The sequence below is a fragment of the Giraffa tippelskirchi genome, chromosome 4 (genome assembly GCF_054371585.1).
Source record: "Giraffa tippelskirchi isolate mGirTip1 chromosome 4, T2T-mGirTip1v1.2.pri, whole genome shotgun sequence".
Lineage (NCBI taxonomy): Eukaryota > Metazoa > Chordata > Mammalia > Artiodactyla > Giraffidae > Giraffa > Giraffa tippelskirchi.
In genome coordinates, this window is record NC_137278.1 from 68,192,412 (window position 1) to 68,217,875 (window position 25,464).

Consider the following 25,464-nt stretch of genomic DNA (forward strand, 5'->3'; position numbering starts at 1 on the left):
ATTATACCATGAACACATCCAAGAGAAATTTTTGCAAACTAATGACCAAAGGTGAGTAACCTAGTCTGCATTTATCATTTAGATTTCAACACAAATATAACCTAATACTGAAACCTTCAAGTTCTGTACACGGTAAAAGAAACTGTTTGTAGAGTTCACACTTCCCTTGAAACCAGCTGCAAATATCCTCTCAGGCAATTCTGTATCACTGCCTAAAGCATCAATGGTGAATTCTGCTCAATCTCACTCAAACACTATGATTATCTACTACAAAGAACATCAAATTATTAAGTGCAAATACTATGATTTCTTGAACTGTGGTTAGGTCTGGATTAGGACTGCTACCTGCAGAACTACTGTCCTCTGATATCTGATATGATGGCTCATTTCTCTTTCCCAAACTCTAAGAGCTCCTCCTACCACCCCCCAAAAAGGACTATCAAACCTTGCTTTACAACAATGCTTCATTTTTCCTTTACTTTTTTCCACAAATACTATGAAATGATGACCCAATAATTTTATAGTCATACATACAAAATAAAAAATCAATACTACTGAAAAAAGGTAAGTAGAGGAAAAGGGGGTGAACTATCTCAAAATCTTTTTATATAATGATGCAATAAAAATTAAAGTATTGGCGTAGATAGGAGGGAACAGAAGAACATGATTTACAGAAAACTTTCTGACTTACTCTCTTTGTTGTTGTTGTTCAGTTGCTCAGTTGTGTCCAACTCTTTGCAACTCCATGGACTGCAGCACGTGAGGCTTACTCTCTTAATGACTTTTGAAAAAGCAAGACTGATTTTATCACTGACTTTTCATATACTGTGATAATTTTCTTTAAAGCATGATAAAATCTGTCAATAGGAAAATTTTTAAAATCTACTCTTAGCAACCCCATGCACTGTAGCCCACCAGGCTCCTCTGTCCATGGAATTTTCTAGGCAAGTATACTAGAGTGGGTTGCCATTTTCTATCCCAGGAGATTTTCCTGGATCTTCCTGGATCATAGGAACTGAACCTGTGTCTCCTGCATTGGCAGGCAGATTCTTTACAACTGTGCCATGTGGGAAGCCTCAAATACTCAAATAGGAGCTCTCAAACTAAAAATAAACAACTCCTCCCAAGACCTTTTATTCTTTTCCAGCAACCATCCCATCTCCCTGTTTTTTCCACAGAAAATTCCTTACAGTGTTCCCTCTCATCACTGCTTGTTTTTTCCAATCTCTAAGTCTCACCTCAACTAGTCATCCTGAGCTTGTGTCTCTACAACTTCCATGAAAGTGTTCTTTTTAAAGACATGGATGACCAATTAAGCTATTCTTAATTCTTCTTTTTCCCATAATCCACACATTTGAACCATTTAGAAGTTCAGTGGACTCTGACTCCAGAACATTACCAAAATCTCTCCATTTTCTCCATCTGTATCACAACCAACCTGGTCAAAATCATCATTATCTTTTCCTTGGAATTTTTCCAGTCTCCTGTTTCATCTCTCTTCTATTCTTCTTTCTACTCAAACACCAGTCAAAATGAAATATCAACCAAATCATTTCCCTTCCCTGCTTATAATACTTCAGTAGCTTTTTTTGTTGTTGCACCTAAATAAAATTTTAATTCTCTATTTTGTCTTAAGAGACCTTATATTATCTGATTCCTGTCTATCTTTTGACCTCTAATTGCACCAAAAAATCTTCTGTTTATTATGCTCTAGCCACAGAAGTCTCTCTACACATCCTTGCAACACCAGGTTCACTCCTACCTTAGGTGTCTAAACTGCTTTACTCTGTATATGCCTCATTCCTTATAGCAAGGGTGGAGATTGGGGCAATTGTGTTATTGCCCTACCAAAACAATGAACCTGGAACCACTGAGATAAAGAACTGTACCAGGAGAGGCAAGATTATGAAGATAGATAGACAGGTAGATAGACAGAAAGATAGATAGATAGATCTATACCCTAGACAGATAAGACAGATTTATTTGTAATTGTGCCATCAATCCAGTTACCTTCAGGAGGAGAAAGGGGCGACAGAGGATGAGATGGTTGGATGGCATCACTGACTCAGTGTACATGAGTTAGAGCAAATTCCAGGACATAGTGAAGGACAGGGAAGCATGGAGTGCTGCAGTCCATGGGGTCACAAAGAGTTGGACACGACTGAGCAACTAAACTGAACTGAAATGAACTGAACCCAATGGCCTCTATTTTCAATAGGAATATATGACCATCCTAGCAGATTGGGGAGGAACACATTTTAACTAGGATCTTTCTTCAGAATTTCTAAACCAACATCTGTATAGATAATGGTGAACAAATAGGTTCCCTTATATAGGACAAATAGAAGCGAATGAAAAAGAGACCTTGAACTTTCCCCATCTGCTTTCCTATCTCCTTCTCTATTACTTTCTTCTCCTTTGGGATATATATTGTCTTAGCTCCACTCTCAGCTTGATAATGCTAATCTCCATATCTCTACCATACCAGCATGTAATCTGGGAAATCTGTAATGTAAAAATCCATACTTTAGTTGATACTCATGATATAGGAATAGTACCATTGCCAGGTATTTATATTCTAAAAATATCTGATATTTAATTCTGGTATCATACACTTTTCCCTATAATTAAAGTTGTTTTGGAAGGTATTTGAAAAGGTAAAGGAATTGGGCCAGAGAGCAGACAAAAAAAGGAATACAGTGAGAACACTATTTTATAAAATTGAAACTACTCCCTGATTGCAAAGTGCTTTCTTTTTCTCCATTAAGATTATGGTTGAGAATCTGATTTTCCCCTTCTCTTTCTTCCCCTATTTTTAAATTATTTTCCTTCCTTGGTATTATCTCTGTCATGGTTTTATTTCAGCTCTTAATCAAGGCCCACTAGAGTTACAACAGTTCCAATTTTTGCTCTAATGTATCTTTTACACTGTGATCAAGAAACCTTTTCAAAAACATAAACAAAGTAAAATTCATAAAAGACTATGTGGGAGACACATAGGAAATATGGACTATTGAAAGTCAGCCCATTAACCTACTCAAAGTCCTTCAATGTCTTCCCATCATCTTCAGATTAAAATGTAAACCTTTTAAAGCCATCTGGCCCTGGCTATCCCAAGAGGTTTTTTTTTTCTCCTGACATGCCCCAAGCACTTAAAGCTCCAGATGAAGAAAATCATACCCCACCTCTCAAATGAAATCTCCCATGTTTCCAACTCAAACACACAGGTGAATAAAAAAGGTCGTTAGGAGGGAATGAGACCTGAAACAACAACCTGTTTCTCATGCAAAGATAAGTTGGAATGAATTTCCCAGAGAAGATGAGTGCACCCAAGAAAATAAACCATCTACTAGGACACATAGCTCCTGGTAATCATATTTACACCTGTCATGGTATGAGAATGAATTGTATGCTCCAATAGAATGATTTGAAAACAGAAGTATTATGGATTGTCCTGGATCTATTGATATGACACTGAAATAATTCAGTTAGAGTGTGACAATTTTAACACAGAACTAATAGCAAATTCAAAAAAGGCAGTGCTGACTTTCATGAACAGTAAAACACTGAAAATAAACAATGTTGTAGAACCACAACCCCTTGACCCAAATGACTTCAAGTGACTTCACTACTATTCCTCTGATTAAATAGCTTCTTTAATACAACAAGTAGATTAATACAGTCAGTACTCAAATTTGTATCACTGGTCCTGAGTATATAGAAGCTTAAAAAAATTATGGAAATATCTTCCCAACTTAAGTAGTAAGCACACAGCTCAAGAGTAGAGGTGATGATAGATGATTCATCAAATAATTAAATTTGTATTGTCTAAAATCACTGAGCCAAAGACAAGGGAATGCTTAATTATCTATTACATGTAAGTAATTTTAGACACTTTCATCATTTAATTTTGACATTAAACCTATATTTCAGGTATTATCACCACAATTTTACAAAGGAGGAAACTGAGACTAATGGAGTTTAAGTATCTTTCCAAGGAAACATGGATGGTAAGCAGGAGAACTTGGACTCAAGCCCCAAATTGCTATTCTTAATCCCCATATACAGATAATAATAAATATCTTCAGAGTTTCTGTCATTATTAAATAAGATAGCACATTAAAACAGTCCATCAAATATTCAGTTCACATTATGTAAAGGGAAAGCATCCTTCCTGCCTAGTTGTAAGGATGTCTCCATAGGCCAAGTATTTCGACAACTTTATAACAATAATCTTGGCAAATTCCATACATAGTATGGACTCTAACATTGTGGTTGTAAATTTCAATGTTTTCTGTGACAAGTCAATAACAGCAACCTGCTGGCATATACGGCTTGTGTAGACTCGGGAAGTGCATGCCACAAATACAGATATTAAATTCAAAATAAAACAAAACAAAATACCTCAGCTGTTCAGCATGAAAGCGTTCTCTGACATACTAAGCTCATAGGCCAACAGTTTGTGAACTTCACATACCTGCTGAGGGCAAAGCCAGACAGACTCCTGTTAGCTTAGCTTAGAATACAACATTAGAGAGCAGCTACTACATCCTTATCTCTTTGATTCTAAAAGTTAACCTCATCTGGTACTAGAAAATAGTACCCATAATCTCTAGCATGTAGCCATAATAATATTTACCTAATTTTCCAATGTTTGCCATCCCTCAGGTAAGACTGATAGACCAAAGTTAACACCTAAGTTAGGATCTGAACATTATTTCCCTAGTTGAGAACCAATCAGTTTATTTCCCCTGAAAACCTGAAATGAATGATGAGATTGCAGTTGGTCTTTCTTAAGTATTCGAGCAGAATGATAATGTGGATTTTGGACTTGAACTTTTGTAAAAGCATTCCAAATTCACAAGGAAGAGAAATACATGAGAAAGAAAAAACCACATAAGTATAAAAAAGGGAGTTGACTGGGTGAGAAGCAAGCAGAAAAGAGAAGATTCACATTAGAAAGGAGAGATGAGGATGACAATGAGTGATAGAGTGAGAGAAGGAGAGAGAGCCCAACATGATGCAGCTTCTCAGAATTACAGAGGTAACTGTCTCTGGGCCCCACCCTTCTGGATCTGATTTCCTTGAGCCTTCCTGTAGACTAGCACCCAAATTACATTTCCATGATGGCCACAAGTTTACAATACACAACACATTTTTTTTTCTTTTTAATAAATTTATTTATTTTAGTTGGGGGCCAATTACTTTTTTTATGGTGACCAATCTTTTTTTTTTTTCTTTTTTTTTTTTTTATAAATTTATTTATTTTACTTGGGGGCTAATTACTTTACAATATTGTAATAGTTTTTGCCATACATTGACATGAATCAGCCATGGGTTTACATGTGTTCCCCTTCCTGGACCCCCCACCCACCTCCCTCCCCATCCCATCCTTCTGGATCATCCCATTGCCCCGGCCCTGAGCCCTTGTCACATGCATCGAACATGGAATGGTGTTCTGTTTCACATATGATAATATACATGTTTCAATGCTATTCTCCCAGAACGTCCCACCCTCACCTTCTCCCTCAGAGTCCATAAAATTGTTCCATGCATCTGTGTCTCTTATTCTGTCTCGCATATAGGGTTATCGTTACCATCTTTCAAATTCCATATATATGCATTAGTATACTGTATTGGTGTTTTTCTTTCTGGCTTACTTCACTCTGTATAATGGGCTCCAGTTTCATCCATCTCAATAGAACCAATTCAAATGTATTTTTTTAATGGCTGAGTAATATTCCATTGTGTATATGTACCACAGCTTCCTTATCCATTCGTCTGCTGATGGACATCTAGGTTACTTCCATGTCCTGGCTATTGTAAACAGTGCTGCGATGAACATTGGGGTGCACACGTCTCTTTCAATTCTGGTTTCCTCGGTGTGTATGCCCAGCAGTGGGATTGCTGGGTCATATGGCAGTTCTATTCCCAGTTTTTTAAGGAATCTCCATGATGCATTTTATATGAATGTATCTGAGTTCATTTTTACATCTTGGCGCCCAAGAGTACTCAGGTAAACACATCATCAATTCTTCCATTAGATGCATTTTTGCTTAATCCCTACATTAAAAGATCTGGAAATTTCTTCTTCTCAGAAACTTTCATTACATATAAGTCAAGGCTTATATCACACCATTTTGTAAATTTCCAAAATTTCTATGTAACCCTGAGACAAGAAACTGGGGATTGATGGATAGGATACAAAGATTATCTCTGGAAAGCCAAGGATACATCCAGAGATGTATAATTGTTTCATTGTTATAGATGTTCATAAATTCTTCATAAAAGCAATGGCACTACTGATTAATGTACTACCACAGCAATTTTACTGCAGCATTTTTTGCATTGAGAATACTTTTTAAATTGCATGAGAATACTTTATGCAGAATAAAGCACATGCAAAAAAAGGGCTACTGATCATTTTTTGGTATGAAGAAATAACAAGAATGAGAAAAAAATTAACTTGGGTACTCCTGGAGGAGGATATTTGAGTGCTTTTAAAGAGGACAGCATGATATCGAGATAAAAAAATAAAAACATACTGGAATATAAAGAAAAATACCCAGTTCTTATATTAGTCTTAATACAAACAAGCTATTGGAAACGACACCATTTTTACTTTATACATCGATGACACCATTTGTAAAACAAGAATTGTTTTTGCTATTTCTTTGGACTCATCTAAGTTGTTTGATATGTAGGTGAATTTAAAATACTCCTTGATGTAAAGATAAAACATTCAGACCAAATATTCTGCTACCAGTAAGCAGAAAGTCTTAAAAAGAAAAAAGCACATCTATTTGAAATTATCATAGCTATGAAAGTGCTGCAGAATTACTTGGGCAAGTTCAAGAGAACAAATATCCAAAGAAATGAGAGAAATTTGTGGGGCCATTACTTCTTTAGAGACATATGTCAATTCTAGAAGAGATTCCTGAGATACTGAGAAACTAAACATTCTGAGAGACTCCTAGGTTGGGAGACAAACACTGGAGTTTGGACCCTATCAAGGGAAAAAAAGGAGCAGGCAAGTCCCCTAGCTTTTCATCTCAGTTCAGTTAAGTCACTCAGTCATGTTCAAGTCTTTGTAACCCCATGGATTGCAGCACGCCAGGCCTCCCTGTCCATCACCAACTCCTGGAGTTTTCTCAAACTCAAGTCCATTGATTCAGTGATGCCATCCAACCATCTCATCCTCTGTCATCCCCTTTTCCTCCTGCCTTCAATCTTTCCCAGCATCAGGGTCTTTTCAAATGAGTCAGTTCTTCACATCAGGTGGCCAAAGTATTGGAGTTTCAGCTTCAGCATCAGTCCTTCTGATGAATATTCAGGACTGACTTCCTTTAGGATGGACTGGTTGGATCTCTATGCAGTCCAAAGGACTCTTTTCATCTAGGGTCACAAAATACTATACGCTAGATATGTGGGTGAATTAGAAGTGGACTTGTTCTCCAAGGGACCAAAGTGCTGTTCTTCGTTTCCAGTTTTACTGAGATATAATTGACATAACACTGTGTAAGCTTAAGGTGTCCAACATGATGATTTAATATACTTAAATAGTACAAAATAATTAGCACAGCAGGCTCAATTAACACCTTCATCACCTCACATAATTACCATGTTTATGGTAAACACATTTAAGCTTTACACTTGTAGCAACTTTCAACTATATAATACAGTATTATTAACTATAGTATTATTAACTATAGTCATCATGCTGTACATTAGATCCCCAGAACTTATTCATCTTGTAACTGAAAGTTTATAGACTTTTTACCCATATCTTCCATTTCCCTTACCCCTCTCCCTGGGCAACCTCCATCCTACTCTGCTTCTGTGAAATAGGCTTTTATAAATCCTGCATATAAGTAAGATCACAAGATATTTATCTTTCACTGTCTCATTTATTTCACCTAGTATAATGTCCTCAAGCTTCATTCAAGTTGTCACAAATGTCAGTATTCCCTTTTTCTCATGACAGAATATTACACGTTATGTTCATATAAATGCATGTATGTATATACACATATACATACATACACAATGTGTGCTTAGTTGCTCAGTTGGATTTGACTCTGTGCAACACAATGGACTGTAGCCTGCTAGGCTCCTCTATCCATGGGAGTTTTCCAGGCAAGAATACTGGAGTGGGTTGCCATTTCCTCCTTCAGGGAATCTTTCTGACCCAGGAATCGAACATGTGTCTCCTGCACTGGCAGGTGGATTCAAAAAGGTGGCTCAACAGTAAGGATGATGATACCACTCTAATGGCAGAAACTAAAGAGGAACTAAATAATTACTGATGAGGGTCAAAGAGAAGAGTGAAAAAGCTGGCTTAAAACTCAGTGTTCAAAAAAACTAAGATCATGGGATCTGGTCCCATCACTTCATGGCAAATAGAAGGGGAAAATGTGGAAGCAGTGACAGATTTTATTTGCTTGGTCTCCAAAATCACTGTGGACAGTGACTGCAGCCATGAAATTAAAAGATGTCTTCTCCTTGTAAAGAAAGCTATGATAAACCTAGACAGTGTATTCAAAAGCAGAGACATCACTTTGCTAACAAAGGTCTGTTTAGTCAAAGTGATGGTTTTTCCAGTAGTAATGTATGGATGGGAAATTTGGACCATAAAGAAAGCTGAGTGCTGAACAATTGAGGCTTTTGAATTGTGGTTCTGGAGAAGACTCTTGAGAGCCCCGTGGACTGCAAGGAGATCAAATCAGTCAATCCTCAAGGAAATTAACCATGAATATCCACTGGAAGGACTGAGGTAAAACTGAAGATCCAAACTACTTTGGCCACCTCATGCAAAGAGCCAACTCACTGAAAAAGACCCTGATGCTGGGAAAGACTGAAGGCAAAAGGAGAAGGGGGTAGCAGAGAGTGAGATGGTTAGATAGCATCACCAACTCAATGGACATGAATTTGAGCAACCTGCGGAAGATAGTGGAAGAAGTTAACCTGTTAGCAAGTAAACCTGGAATGCTGCAGTCCATGGGGCTGCAAATAGTTGGATATGACTTAACAACTGAACAACAACATTCTATTGTTTTTCATGGTCATAAATGTAAATGCCTCTTTACTTTTACAGATATTTTCTTGTTAGGATATGAAAACATAAATAATTTCTATATGTTGATTTTATATTCTGCAACTTTACTGAAGTTTTTCATTAATTACAATAATTTTTTGGTGGAGTCTAGGACTTTCCATAAATAAGGTCATATTATCTGAAAACAGATACTTTTCTTCTACCTTTATGATTTAGATGCCTTTTATTGCCAAACTACTCTGTTTAGAACTTCAAATAGTATGCTGAATAGGAGTGGTCAGGGTGGACACCCTTGTCTTATTTGTTACCTTAGAGGAAAAGCTTTCCACCTTCCATTATCGAACTATCTTAACTGTAAGATTTTTATGTATGGCCTTTATTATGTTGATGTATGTTCCTTCTATTCCTACTTTGTTGAAGATTTTTATCCTAAAAGAATGCTATGTTTTTTCAACTGATGTTTTCTACATCTGATAAAAATGATACAATTTTTTTATTCACTCTATTAATCTGCATATCACATTATTGATTTGAATATAATGAACTATTCTTGCATCCCCTTTGATCACAGTGTATAAGTTTCAACTTTGTGGTCTCTTTCTGTTCTACATATTTGCATTAAGTTTCTGCATGTTCTCACTAGACACCTTTCAAAGTTTACTTTTATCACTATCAGGACATGCACAGGGAGAGAGCCACAGAGTTGGGGGTGTGTGGGTCTGGCTTGCAGAGCACTGGTGGTGCCCATGGGCCAGTTGTGAGAAACTACTACAGGCAAAGCATCCCCAGCAGCTCATTTATGGGCTTCTTGATGGAGGCTGCAATATGGTAAATAAGATATGTCTCCCTTGATTACCCTGTGAGCATCATTATCTGCTGCTCTACCAGCCTCTTCATACCTCTAGTCTTGTAGCTCATGCTTAGTGCCCTACATGGGGCAAGAGAGAAAAGGACATCTTTGGCTGTGACCCACACAACTAGGACTCCAAACTCCCACTCACAAGGCCTCACTTTCCCCACTGTGAAAAATCTTGGGCTAAGAAAGGTCTCTTGACATTTAGTTTTGCTAAATACCTTGAGGGAGGTATCATGTGGATGAAGTCAAACTGTTCCTCTTACTCTCTTAAATGAATCTAAACTTGAATATTTTTGCTTCAGTGGTATATTGGAATTTTTCCTCTAGTCTCTTAGATTTCTACAAAAGTCCTTTCATATGTGGGTTATTGTTTAAAACAGTGTTCTCCAGGGACTCCTGGACCACACTGAGACAGGCTGGAACCAGACTATAGACTACTGCAGATTTCACAGCTGGAACTAAAGTCTGTACACCTACTCCCTGATGCATGAGTGGGTGAAACTCCTCCTGGGTTCCTTGGTAAATGGTGTTGGATCCCACAGTGCCCACAACGTGTTGTGTATTAATGAAGGATTGTTGTTGTGGGGTGGGACACAAGGAGGGATGTCTTATTTGGCCATCTTGCTGACATCATTTGAAAGACGAGTTTTAAATCATTCTGACTACTAATTATATTCTGGTAATCCAAGATTGCTAGTTGACTTACAGCCACATGCCTGAAGCAAACTTATATCTTATCTAGAATGAAATCTTATATCTTATCATTCTGTTCTTTATCTATCAAATTTATTAATCAATAAAAAATAACCTGACTTATAAGATGACCAAGCGATCTAACTTAAAAAGTCAAGAGAAAGAATATAAATAAATACAAAATCATAGTGAATACAGATAATAGTCTTATAAGACATGGACTTTAAACAAGCTATGATTAATAAACAGTCTGTGAGCTAAATATTTTTTACACATTTAAAGGTTTGTAAAAACAAAGACACAACAGTAGCAATAATGACGGTAACACAAAGACAATTATGGGACAGGGCTGTACATAGCCCACAAAGATTAAAATATTTATTACCCTGCTCTTTATATAGAAAAATATTGCCAACTCTGTTCTAGAAAATAAAATGCATTATTATTTCAGTAGAAAATGGAAACTTTCAAAAAAGAAGCAAAAGGAAATTTGTACTTAAAATAAAGTATCTGATATTGAGCAAACATGAGATTGGGTTTAACTGAAGATAATATACACCTAATACGAGACTTAATTGCTCTATATTAGCTTTAAGTGAAGTAGCAAGTGTGGATTGAAAAGGATGGTAACATAAGAAATACTTGAAGAGATCATAGCTGGTAATTTTCCAAAACCAATGAAAGACATCCAACCATATATTCAACAATTGCTACAAATACAAAGAAAATCACAACTAGGCACAAAGGTATAAACGTACTGAAGAAAAGACACAGAAAATCTTAAGATTATCATTTTTCAAGCAAAAGGAGAGGATATACTACCTTCAGTAGCTTAGTAAGATTGATTGCTAACCTCTCAATGAAACAATGAAATACTGCCTTCTGTCTTAGGACGATTAAATAACTTCAAATTTGGAGGTACGATGAGGGACTAGCTGAAAGTCTTTATCCAGACTGGAGGAAAGTCTTTATCCAATCAGATTTTCTTCAGAAGTGAGTGTAAAAGAAAGATATTTTACACACACACACACACTCCAACTAATAGAATTTATCATAACCAGACCTGCATTTCAGAAACACTAAAGTTATACATTAAGCATACGGAAAACTATCCCAAATTGTGACTATAAGATTAAGGACAAATGACCCCTTCAAAATTACATACTTTCTGCAGAAAAATAACAATAACAATAACTTGTATAGCTTTAAATATGTGTAATTAAAATACACATAGCAAACATTCTTAGAACTGATGCTGAATTATATGAAGAATATAGTTTTATTCAGGAAGGTCACCACCCTCATAGATAAGGATGTGCAAGATAAAACAATAAATATTATGCTAGATCTTGAATCAAAGTATTTGTGAATTTGCTTTATTTTGATACAGAAATGTGGAAATTAAAAGTCTGCCTCAGATGTTTACAGTTATGTTCTCCTTTCCTGAAGGAAAGAATATCAAAAGATCTCTTAAGATATCTCATAGACCTTGGGGACTTTATCATTGCCCAGGTCAGTCTTACATGTTCAGAAATTTGACTTTTGTTGGTAAAATGACAATAGATTTTTCACTCAAGGGAAACCTCCTTTTTACCAAATCATAAGACTAATGTATTATTTCATGAAGCCAAATTATTAAATGTTATGGGTATATCTCATAATATTCAAAATATGCCACCCAGCTGACAATCCTGTATCCTCCATAATGTGGTGTTATTTTTCTATAAGAATTATCACCAAAAATGGGAGATAGTTTTTGGAATAATCAGACAAGTTTCACTGGGTAGAAATCTATTTAGGATAAGACTACATTTCAGAATCAGGCTTGTTCACAACGATCTTATCATATGGGGTCTTCATCAAAGGGCTGTATCACTCCCAGTTCATCAGCTGAAGGCATCATCAGTACATGTTTTTAGTCCATCCATGAATGCTACATGATCATGGGTCATTTCCCTCCCTGACTTATTTCTGTATTTGAATAATTTAATATGCTTAAATTGACATTGGGATTATTATGTTTCTTCAAGCAATTTGCATATGTCTGCTTTAGTTTATTTTGGGTTGATTTTACATTTTAAATTACAGAGAAGGGACTTCCTTGGTGGTCCAGTGGCTAAGACTCCACGCTCCTAGTCTGGGTTCTATCCCTGGTCAAAGAACTACATCCTGCATGCCACAACTAAGAGTTCATATGCTTCAGGTAAAAGATCTTGCTTGCACAGCCAAATAAATCAATATTTTAAGAAATAAATTACAGAGAATACTCACATTTCTCTTATTTCTAATATCTTTGAGTGCTTCACCTATATACTAACAACAGAAAACTTACTATTTTTCTTAAGTAAGATAAAAATACATCAATTATACCTATATGTTATTCCAACTTGTGTGCATTTGTGTTTTCCCAACTTGTCTCTGTTGGTTATTGTTGCTCTAAAAATTTCTGATGAAAATTTTAACACTGTTTTTTCAACTTACTTGCTGAACAATGACATATTTCACACTATTTATAGCTTCATAAGGATTGACTGACAGGCAATGTCAACTGGGTAAATGGCTCTCTTTGACATATTATAAAAACCGACAATCAATTAAAAGCTTATGGGGTAAAGCAGTAATACACAAAGCTAGAGGTATGTTCAAAATGTACTCAATAAATATATGTATACATAAAACTGATTCACTTTCTTGTACAGCAGAAACTAACACAACATTGTAAAGCAAGTATACTCCAATAAAAACAAATAAATGTACTAAAAAATTGACCACCATAGAAAGTTTTTCAACCAGAGAATTAAGGAGAATCTAGATAATTTAAAAGTAATAAGGACACATGACATTGGTCCTAGCTAGACCAGAAGATTGGTTAACTTTATCTAGATGGGGAAGGTCTTTATCTATCTATCTATCTATCTATCTATCTATCTATCTATCTAATAGTCCTAAAATTCAAAATGAATTGTTAATAGCAGGTAACACATATGGTAAATATATATGACTAAATAAGTAGAAGACAAAAATGAATGACATCGGAATAGTGTGAATTTAAGACTTTCCATTCTAGAGATCTTAAGAGAATGTGCTGTGTTTGAATTCCTCACTTAGGCCCTTACCAATGACTGAGTTATAAACATAAGCTCATTTCTTTGCTTGAGCAAGTTATTTCAAGAGAATGTCAAATTAGAGAGGATAAAGCTTTCCTGGACAAGAAGTAAAATTCAGTCATTTTGTACATGAGAAAACTATAGAGATCAAAGAAACTATTTAGATTTTTAAGGCTACACAAGAAGAGATTTATGTAAGTGTTTACACATAGAGGGAAGATTTAGTGGTATCAAATGACAAGCTTTGTTAAAAATAGCATTACAAAATGATTACCTCATCAAATAATTGAATGAAACATATTTAACTTAATATAGAGGAACTACACATCTAGAATGTAGTTCATCCAACTTCCTCGGAACTCAGCACTATCAAACCAATTCTGCTATACTTTAACCAGCTTCTAGCATGATCTCTCAAGCAGGACTCTCACAAATTAGAATCCCTCTCTTCAAAAAGTTCATGGCTTTAGAGCCTGCAGGTGATATTGGTAAAGGATACTTGGGAGTTGATTAAAACAAAAATAACAAGTCTTAGAAGACAGCAGAAACCAGCAGCTATTTATTAAAGATGAAGGGAATATCAAAAGAAATTGTGGAAACTAGCAAAAAAAATAGACATAAATCAGTAATCTACTTGTCTGTGTCTTAGATCTAATTTTATTTATTTATTTTCAGAGTGGTTTCCTGGCCTCATTCACATTTGTTTAGTCTCAGAATAATTTCTTGTTAAGCTCTATATTTCACAGAACAGTTTATAACTAAATTTGAACACAGCCTAACTGGACGATCTATGTTGATCCAGTGTAAAATAACTGCTCAGTCGTTTCTGACTCTTTTCAACCCTATGAACTGTGCCTACCAGGTTCCTCCATCCATGGGATTTCTCAGGCAAGAATACTCGAGTGGGTTGCCATTTCCTCCTCTGGGGGATCTTGAACCCATGTCTCCTGTATTGGCAGATGGATTCTTTACTACTGAGCCACCTGGGAGTCCCAAAATAACATTGTTCAGTTCAGTTCAGTCGCTCAGTCGTGTCTGACTCTTTGAGACCCCATGGACTGCAGCATGCCAGGCCTCCCTGTCCAACACCAACTCTCACAGTTTACCCAAACTCATGTCCATTGAGTCAGTGATGCCATCCAACCATCTCATCCTCTGTCATCCCCTTCTTCTCCTGCCTTCAATCTTTACCAGCATGAGGGTCTTTTCAAATGAGTCAGCTCTTCACATCAGGTGGCCAAAGTATTGGAGTTTCAGCTTCAACATCAGTCCTTCCAATGAACACTCAGGACTGATTTCCTTTAGGATGGACTGGTTGGATCTCCTTGCAGTCCAGGGGACTCTCAAGAGTCTTGAATGGATCACAAATTTCACTAATTACAGAAATACTGTTTTAAAGAAAAAAGTCATATATTTTATGTGGAAGGGACTTAACTAATGCCAAATGGTTAAAAGATGTGACTGAGAACCTGGTATCCTTAGCAATATCAGTGGTTGCCAAACTTAGTGAATTTTTGGAAACTACATTTCCATACCCATCTACGGAAATTTCAATTTTGTAGTCTTGGGATGAGTCAGTAAATTGTAGCTTACCAACAACCATGCCCTCACTGCACACACACAAGCACACAACAAAATGCAGGTCAATATAATCATTAGTTAAGTTAGGGTTCATTATGATGAATGATCACAGGCATTTCACTTTAGCTCATTCGTAAATGTAAGAAGCTATGTATTTCTAAAGTGACTTTTGATTGCAAATTTTATATTTCTGATATAGCCTCTTGCCTAGCCCCGTGATTTCTTCTTGAGGATTTTTGATCGCCTCAGCGTCACTTAGGGAGAGTTTGCACTCTCTGGAGGCTATCTGTTCCATTGTCATAAAGCTCCCTATGCTGAGTCAAAATACTACAGTTTCTACTGCTTTGTCCAAGTTCTACCCTTTGAAAAATATGTATTCCTGTCCATCTGATAGCTCTTCAGATGCTTAAGGGCTGGTTTTGCATCTTTCCTTCAAAATTTCTTCTCCAGATTAAAAAAAGATGTAAAGATTATATCCATGAAAGAATATAGTTTCTTCTCAATAAGCTACTTAAAATGGAACAAGATCTCCATATCAGTAAGATGATGTCTCACTAGAAAAGTAGAAGAATCAGTGAAATAATTTGGAATTTTGTATCAATACATGCAGTTAGAGGAAAGCTTGCCAAGAAAGAGGCTGAGGAAAATTGTAGGAGTGTTACAGCCTACCAGCAGATGGGGTGTGGTAAATTCCAAAGTGAGAAATGGAAGACTGAGAAAAAAATAATAAAAGTACATCCATTTGAATAAATTTTAAAATTAAACTGTGTAGGCTGTAGCATACTCTTTTAAAATTTTGATATTGTTTTGGATATCCCGTTTCTATTGAGGAACAATTAATCAAATTGATGTGTCCAGATTCCTTTTATACAATATAGTCATTCAAATATAACTAAATTTATAAATTATAACTGAACTAATTACATAAAACAAAAATAAGATGCAATCTATAAAACAAAGGATAAAGGAGTCATAATAGAAATACTATTTATCTATGAAAATATGAACATGACAAAAGTAAATTATACACCAAATCCAATAATTATATAAATAGGTTCCCTCTAACATAAAGAAGAGGTTAATTCAGGAAAAATAAAAGTATTCCATTTACAATTCAGGAAAAGGATTATTAAACTTATTTCGAGTGATGCAGTTACTAGCTGTTTGCAAATGTGTATGTAATCAAAGCTCCAAGACAGTCTTATCACTCCTCTTTCTTATATAATCAAAGTTTTAGTTTCTTCTTTATTTAGTTTTTCCTTTATTTCTGACAAACTTACTACTTCTCTCCCCACTCTTCAGAACTGCTATATGCTTTGCAAAACTGTTAGAACAAAAGTCCTTTTTTCTAAATACGTTGTGGATTGTCTCTTGACCATTTTGATCACTTTTCCTTCTTGAAACTATCTTTAAGTTCAAAGACTTTTAAATGCCCTGATTTTCATTGTACTTGTGTCTGTCTTTCTGAGGATTTTCTTTTTTCCATTTGTATTTCTACAAAAAGCAAATCAATTCTTGTTTCTTTAAAAAAAATCAATAACAATCAGTCTTTAATATAAAGCTCTACTTCTGAACTCTCAGTAAGCTTTTAATCCTTATCTCCAACTCTCTCCTTAATATTTATATTTGAATGTCAGGCTATTATCTTACAGAATCAAAGACTGTTAAAGTTCCAACTGACCTGGAGATCATCTAGGCAAATCTCAAGTTCCAGATAAGGGTATAACTTGAAAGAACAACCATTCAAAGTCACTCAGATCATAGGGGTAGGACAAAGACTAATGTGGGAGTTCTGTATTTTCCAGTCCCCAAATAGTATGTTATATAGCACTTACATGATTTCTGTTTTGTTGATAATTTAGACTAAATTCATAAATTTTATATACCATAATTTATTAAAGAAAATTAGCATGTAGGGAAGGATATGGTTAATATTAACAATTTTAGGCAAAATAAATATATGTTTGGCAGTGTTCAAAATTGACTCACAAAAAAATTATCTATTGGACTAAACAAGATTTCTCTTTGAAGCTTTGAGAACCTATAAAATAATTTGCTTTGATTGGCTCAGTTCTTGTGGGTTGATAAACTTGATATCTCAACTATCTCTCAAAATCTCAATCTGCTCCAATGACTGTATTAAGAATGCTTTTATCAAATTTAGATATTTGGGATGGCAGAAACTTGAGTAGCTCTGCAGACCAAGTCCAAGGGAAATACTGGTGACAAGTGGTAAAAAGTACAAAAAAGATAACCATTCAAAGACTCTGAAAATTATTCTAATGACATAGAGAAAGTTAAGAAACATTTATTTTAGAAAATTTACTAAATTGTGGTATGAACACTGCAAATCTATGGCACTTGACTACGACCTGTTCCCTCATTCCCCTATTCTCCCTATCCTTGTATGGTAAGCACAACCCTCACCATGACTGGTCCCTCTGACAAGTTTCTCTCATCAACAACATTTTTAGGCTTATCAGCAGCCTAGGATCTGGACTTACTTTCTCAGTTCCATGCCCTGACCACTGATATGCATGCTTATCTCTACTAAAGTAATAAGGCTTGACTGTTAAAAAAAAAAAAAAGTATGATAATAGAAATTCCAATCTAGGCAGTATGACCAGTAAAATAGGGTTTCCCTCTCCCTTTTCCTCTCAGTCAAAGATATGGTATTTCAACATAAGGGGCAGGCCACTTGAATTTCTCTTCTCCACTCCACACCCAAATGGCAGAGGCTAAACTCCTGGTGAGTGTTGCAACAACTTAGGGGCTCCCTGTGTCAACCCACTCTTTCCACCAAGCAGAGGATTTACTCTAGGCTGAGATTTTTCCGGTCTTTATTGGCCTTTCCTCAACTCATTTATTGGGCAAAAGTTCCACATTCAGAGATGCAAGCTGAGAAGGCTACTAGACTCACTCAATACCCTCATAATGGGGAGGCATCATTCAAGGAGAAGGGGAATACTGTCCCTATTCTCATCTGTGGAGTAGAGGCTCACGGATTTGCCATGTGAGATAGGCAGTTAAGGAAAATGAAAGTGAAAGTCACTCAGTCGTGTCCAACTCTGGGTGACCCCATGGACTATAGGGTCCATGGAATTCTCCAGGCCAGAATACTGGAGTGGGTAGCCTTTCCCTTCTTCAGGGGATCTTCCCAACCCAGGGATCAAACCCAGGTCTCCCGCATTGCAGGCAGATTCTTTACCAGCTGAGTCACAAGGGAAACCCAAGAATACTGGAGTGGGTAGCCTATCCCTTCTCCACTGGATCTTCCAGACCCAGGAATTGAACTGGGGCCTCCTGCATCGCAGGCGGGTTCTTTACCAACTGAACTATCAGGGAAGCCCACAGTTAAAGAAAACTCTCCTCAAAGTTACTGAGAATTGAGTGCAATTTGATTGTGGACACACAAGGGTCTTCCATTTCTGAGTGGGCTTTATAAGGGGATTTGGATCAAATTGTTGCCACTGCTGCTGCTTCTGCTGCTAAGTCGCTTCAGTCGTGTCTGACTCTGTGTGACCCTATGGACAGCAGCCCACCAGGCTCCTCTGTCCCTGGGATTCTCCAGGCAAGAACACTGGAGTGGGTTGCCATTTTCTTCTCCAATGCATGCATGCATGCTCAGTCACTTCAGTCGTGTTTGATTCTGTGCGACCCTATGGACAGCAGCCCACCAGGCTCCTCTGTCCACGGGATTCTCTAGGCAAGAATACTGGAGTGGGTTGCCATTTCCTTCTCCATAATTGTTGCCACATTACTATCAAATATCAGAGTCTCTTTAATTCCAGCTCTGGACCCTAATAGCTAGTTCTGGTAACAAATAAAAAAAGTTTTGTTAGATAGGAAGTTAGCTATGTGCATATGACAGGCAGCCCCATGGGCTGAATATTCAATAGCCTCCTAATCCTGCCAAGCTATTTACCAACTCTGCCCAAAACAGACCCCCATCAGTCCTCCAAAATGGTCATGGGCCTGGAAAAATCTCCCACCAGCCAAGTGGAGGCACATGTGCACGTCTCACATTATCTTGTCCTTAGATAACCCTTGGCAGCCATTGGGCTTATTAAAATGTTCATAAATATTCTATGAATACATACATCTAATTATAACTGACTGAATTATGGGCAGGGCCTGCTCAATAGGGCCTCTTATTATATAACTGGCAGCTGGTGTTAATTAAGACTGTCAATCAACAACCACCTGGATCATGCAAAAAACCTTGCCTTAAAAGCTGTACACCCCAGCCTTCCTTGGCCATTGCCTTCCTTGGCCTGGCTTACCTCTCTCTTGAGGTGTTCTTTCAGCTCTCTCTTTGCCTTCAATAAACTCTCCTGCAACCGCTAAGAAACAAGGCCCGAGGTAGAAGTAGCAATGGTTTCACTCAACCTTCTGTTACAGGGATATTCTATGATTCATGGCAAAAATTGGTCAAAGCACTCAAGGCTCATTTTCTTCTTGCTATAGCAGAACTTGATCCTGAACTTTTATATTACAAATTCAGAGTAACACATTAGCCTAAAACCTGGTCTAAACCCTAACTCATTAAATATTGCAAGTCCTCTCCCAACTCCAAAAAAATTATAATATTGAATTTTGGTGAAATCAATGTATAAAAGTAAAGTGCCTTTTTTTTTTCCCTGCAAGGACATATTGAATACCTGGTCTATTTAGGTTAAAAAAAAAGAAATTTGATAACATACAGGTTGTATGTATTGATACAATGCAGCTATCACCTCTGTTCTAACCTTTGTTCTTTCCTACAAATCAAAGTATATTTTACATGAACATTTTCCCTCTCACTGAGAAATCTTTACTGGTTTTCTATACATTTCCTCTTAATTGTTATACCTCCTTATATCACTAAGTTTTTCCTTACACTGCAGGGGAAGGGGGGATATAAAAATAATTATCTCCCTAAAATAGTTTTAAATAATTTGAGAGCTACATATTTTCAAGGAAATACACAGAAAAATTCAAGACAATTTTAAAACTGTTCACAACGGTAGTATCCAATCATTATCCAAGACATGTGTTACATTTTTTTGGTTTTGATATGAGAAACAGAAATTCACATATCCACACAAAAACAAAGCTCACTCGTTTTTCCTCCCCTTCTTCATAGAAAAAGAGCTTGTCATAAGTATAAAAGCCTCAGCAAGGCTTAAGATTTAAAATTTCATTAATTTATCAGAAGCATTTAGGCAAATTACCTCAGTGCTGAGACGATACAAAGTAACTTCAAAGTTATATATATATATATTTTTTCAAACCAGTTTGGAAGTACAATGTGTGGCAATTCTTTTCCCCTGGGAAACTTAAAACAATGCTCTATATCTAAAAACTGACCTGGAGGATGGGCAAGTCAGAATGGTATCAGGTTTCGGGGTCTTAGAAGCCGGCGGACACGGATTGTGGCTCCACAGCTGCACCTCACAGGTTGGCGTCGCCGCCCCGGGAGATTCCGGGGCGCTGGTTCTGGAAGGAGTGAGAATTGCAGCCCGCGCATGCGCAGCTCGCTGCCTGGGGTGTCCGACCCCTGTCAGGGCATTTCCGCGAGAGAGCGGTATCTGTGCGGGATCCAGTTTCTAGTCACCCGACTGTGCTCCTGAGAGAGCCCAGACCTCACTATTCCTCCAAGTTTTGTGAGGGGTCAGGAGTCCGAGAGGACTGACGTTTACTTGATACGTGACGTGTACGAGACTCCTGAGAAAGGCTCGGGAACTGTGGACCTCTGGCATCCAGGACACTAAGGTATTTTTTTTTTCTTTTTCTAAACTTGTTTATATATATATACTTTTTTCTTGTAGAACTGAAGCACGGAGTGACTGTCAACACACTCAGCAGTTTATACTACAACTATCGTTTTTAAAGAAATATTCTGATAACTAATATACAAGCTATATGTCAGAAGATGATGAGAACAGCTGAAAAACTAGCTAAGGGTGGTGTCCGTTTTACACAAGGTATTGTTTTGATATATTGATGTCCCTGGGAAGCAAATTCCGGTACAAAGTATTGTGAGACCCCTAAGCAATCCTGCACGGTTTTACCTGAAATGCCTGGAACATGAGGCCCTGACTGCTCTTAAACAAGACATTTCTCAAGGTTGTGTATGTAGAAGGAAGCCTTGAGGCATGCCATGATGTCTCCCTTCATGAAGGAGAGTGGGCTTCTTCCGTGCTTGTTTTAAAAAGCCTGATTCCTCTAATAATGAGTGATGTTGAGCATCTTTTCATGTGTTTGTTAGCCATCTGTATGTCTTCTTTGGAGAAATGTCTGTTTAGTTCTTTGGCCCATTTTTTGATTGGGTCGTTTATTTTTCGGGAATTCAGCTGCAGAAGTTGCTTGTATATTTTTGAGATTAATTGTTTGTCTGTTGCTTCATTTGCTATTATTTTCTCCCATTCTGAAGGCTGTCTTTTCACCTTGTTTATAGTTTCCTTTGTTGTGCAAAAGCTTTTAATTTTAATTAGGTCCCATTTGTTTATTTTTGCTTTTATTTCCAATATTCTGGGAGGTGGGTCATGGAGGATCCTGCTGTGATTTATGTCGGAGGTCCTTAAAAAACTGGGAATAGAACTGCCATATGACCCAGCAATCCCACTGCTGGGCATATACACCGAGGAAACCAGAATTGAAAGAGACGCGTGTACCCCAATGTTCATCGCAGCACTGTTTACAATAGCCAGGACATGGAAGCAACCTAGATGTCCATCAGCAGATGAATGGATAAGGAAGCTGTGGTACATATACACAATGGAATATTACTCAGCCATTAAAAAAAATACATTTGAACCGGTTCTACTGAGATGGATGAAACTGGAGCCCATTATACAGAGTGAAGTAAGCCAGAAAGAAAAACAACAATACAGTATACTAATGCATATATATGGAATCTGAAAGATGGTAACGATAACCCTATATGCGGGACAGAATGAGAGACACAGATGCATGGAACAATTTTATGGACTCTGAGGGAGAAGGTGAGGGTGGGACGTTCTGGGAGAATGGCATTGAGACATGTGTATTGTCATATGTGAAACAGAGCACCATTCCATGTTCGATGCATGTGACAAGGGCTCGGGGCCGGGGCAGTGGGATGATCCAGAGGGATGGGAGGGGGAGGGAGGTGGGTGGGGGGTTCGGGAAGGGGAACACATGTAAACCCATGGCTGATTCTTGTCAATGTATGGCAAAAACTATTGTAAAGTAATTAGCCCCCAAGTAAAATAAATAAATTTATAAAAAAAAAAAAAAAAGCCTGATTCCCTAAGCTACATGTTCCTCTTTAAGGGAATGCACAGTGTATGCAGGTATCCATCTGGACCTTTAATTTGCCGTTGTTGGGCTTGAGGGTCATGGGAGAACTGATCCAAGTTTTTTTCTCATGTTGCTTGCTTTGCTATGAGTAAAAACTTCATTTGGCTCTGAACCAGAAGTCTTGTTGCTTTCACAGCTCTGAACTAGGAGTCTCCTTTCTTCTGCTAGCCTTCTTGAAAGGGTAACAGAGTAACTGGTAGTTTGTAAGTAGAATACAGACAAATTTCAGACCCTTATACATGAAGACATTGTTGTGTGTGTAGCGGGGGTGGATGTTTTCTGTGGGGTCACGAAAGAGGCAAAGCTAGGCAGAAGGAAACGATCTATGATGCAGTCACACCAAAGATCCCAGACAGTGCTGCAAAGAACTTGGGATCAGGGATAACCCAGCAGACATGCAACATGGATCAGGGATAAGCCAGCAGACATGCAACATACGAAGGCAAGAAGATCTGGCCTGTGTGTCGTTGCATGTAGACTGCCCTCCAAAATGAAGCCTGCTCTTGAGCGTGGTAGCCTCTCTTTGTCTAAAGGCAAGGGAAATAGCAAAGCCCAGGGGGTGCACCCTAGCATCCAGGGCTGCAAATCAAAATATCAAAAGAATGGCCTTTGACAAAACAATGAATTTTCTCTAGAAATATATGGCATTTCACTATTGTCATGCAATAGCATTTCTGAGTTTTAAAAATACACTTCTGAGGTAAAACTCTGTTTTAAAATTTTTAGATTGCATGTGTGAATAGACTCAAGTAAAAGAGTTACTTTGGTAAGATTTGTGACTTCTATTTTGTAGTAACTGTGCCGCATAAGCCTTTGTGGTTCATTATGGACAGTATCAATTATCAACAACTTAAAACTCTTTCCAATTAACTACTGCCTTCTTTCCTCATTCACCCAAACACTCTGGTAATTTCTTATATAATTATCTAAACATCTGAAATGTGGTTTACAAGCATATGAATTACAGATTCAGACTGAGTTAGAATTCTAATTCATGTTTTTGCTTTACTTTGCATACATTGCTTAATTTGTCTTTGCTGCAGATTTCTCTTTATTATAGAACAGATAATGATTGTGTTTAGATCAAAGGCTTACTTCATCACCTGAATCTCACTACTGGACTTTTAAGTGCATAGGGAGAAGGAAATGGCAACCCACTCCAAAACTCTTGCCTGGAAACTCCGATGGACGGAGGAGCCTGGTAGGCTCCAGTCCATGGGGTCGCAAAGAGTCAGACGTGACTGAGCGACTTCACTTTCACTTTTCACTTTCATGATTGAAGAAGGAAATGGCAAACCTCTCCAGTATTCTTGCCTGGAGAATTCCAGGGACAGAGGAGCTTGGTGGGCTGCTATCTATGGGGTCGCACAGGGTCGGACATGACTGAAGCGACTTAGCAGCAACAGCAGCAGCAGGGAGTATCTTATTTAACTGTGTATCACCATTGTTAGTTGCATGGCCTGACATACAGATGAAATTAACTGCTTGTTGAATTAATGAACAAATGGATTAAATGATAATGCATTTTCAATGTTAGTAGGTTTGATCCAGAAACATAATTTTATATTTAGAGACCTTCATAGAAGATAAAGATAAAAGCAAAGCTGTCAGTAGAGATGGTTTTGAGTAACAAATGTAGTGTCTGAGGACAGGGCTGTTAAATGTCTGAAATGTTGTTTAACAAGGGAGAATAGCTAACACATCCAAACATGATACTCTTACCTTTTGGTGCACTTGATAGCAAAATTTCCTATCTTTTATTACAATAATGAAAGATTTACAAGCTAATAGGGACTAAAAGAATAACAAGTAATATTTGATTATTATTCAAGGTTATCAGTATAATGATATATGAATTCTTGTACAGTGTGTGCTCAGGTGCTCAGTTGTGTCCAACTCTGAGACCCCATGGACTGTAGCCTGCCAGTCCCCTTTGTCCATGGGGTTTCCCAGGTAAGAATACTGGAGTGGGTTGCCAGTTTCTTCTCCAGGGGATCTTCCTAACTCAGGGATTGAACCCACTTCTCTTGTATCTCCTGCATTCACAGGCAGATTCTTTACCAACCGCACCACAGTAGCACTTGAGAAAGTGTACCTGCTTTCTTTGGAGGAACATCATGAAAAAGTTGGTGCCTAAGCTATAATTTTATAATTGTGACAAAATCTAAATGAAGTTAAAATATGGGTAAAAGAAGAGGTTTTAAGAGAGACTGTTCCAAGCAGTTCCAATTTAGCTCAAGTGATGAAAATGAGTAAAGTGAAAGAAGAAAAAACGTCCGAGAGATGATTGGGGTGGGGAAGTCTTTGGATTCCCTCTAAAGCAGAGTCCAAGCCAGTGATGTAGATATTGATGTTGGTATTTTATTAGAAAGGTGATCCCATAAAGTAGGATTGAAAGAACAGGAAGGGTGATTCGAATAAGAAGAAAACACTGATACAAGAATAATTATTTGTATAATAGGGGCTCAATTTCACCACACCTCCTGAGAAAGATAAATAATAGTTCTTTGAGATATCCTCCTAAAGGAAAGAAGGCTGGGATATTTGCTGATAGGCACTCCTTTCAATTGATCTTGTCTTAAGGCATTAATTCCTCCATATTTCCATATTTCTTTGGGAACTCTCCCAGCCTGGTACTGCATTCCACCCCAGGAGGAGAACCCTTGGACTGGAAGGCAAGTTAAGGATTTCCAATGTATACTTCAGATGGGATGTTGCCATCAAGAGATCAGTTGGAAACATAAACTGTGGACATGAACTCTCCACAGTAGCTGCATATGAAATCAGAGATGGGCTACAGAGATGTTATATGAGGCACAAACTTGTCTGCTACAGATAAATAAGCAGGG

General features: G+C 37.4%; 1 long non-coding RNA gene across 1 annotated transcript; it reads right to left on the bottom strand.

The window, feature by feature from the left end:
* Positions 1–1,333: 1,333 nt before the first annotated feature.
* On the bottom strand, positions 1,334–20,743 carry LOC145503593 (uncharacterized). The gene is made up of 2 exons (XR_014051581.1): positions 20,642–20,743; positions 1,334–4,477 (listed from the first exon to the last, which is right to left on the bottom strand). It is a non-coding gene; the product is annotated as an uncharacterized LOC145503593 (long non-coding RNA).
* Between the last annotated feature and the right edge of the window lie 4,721 nt (positions 20,744–25,464).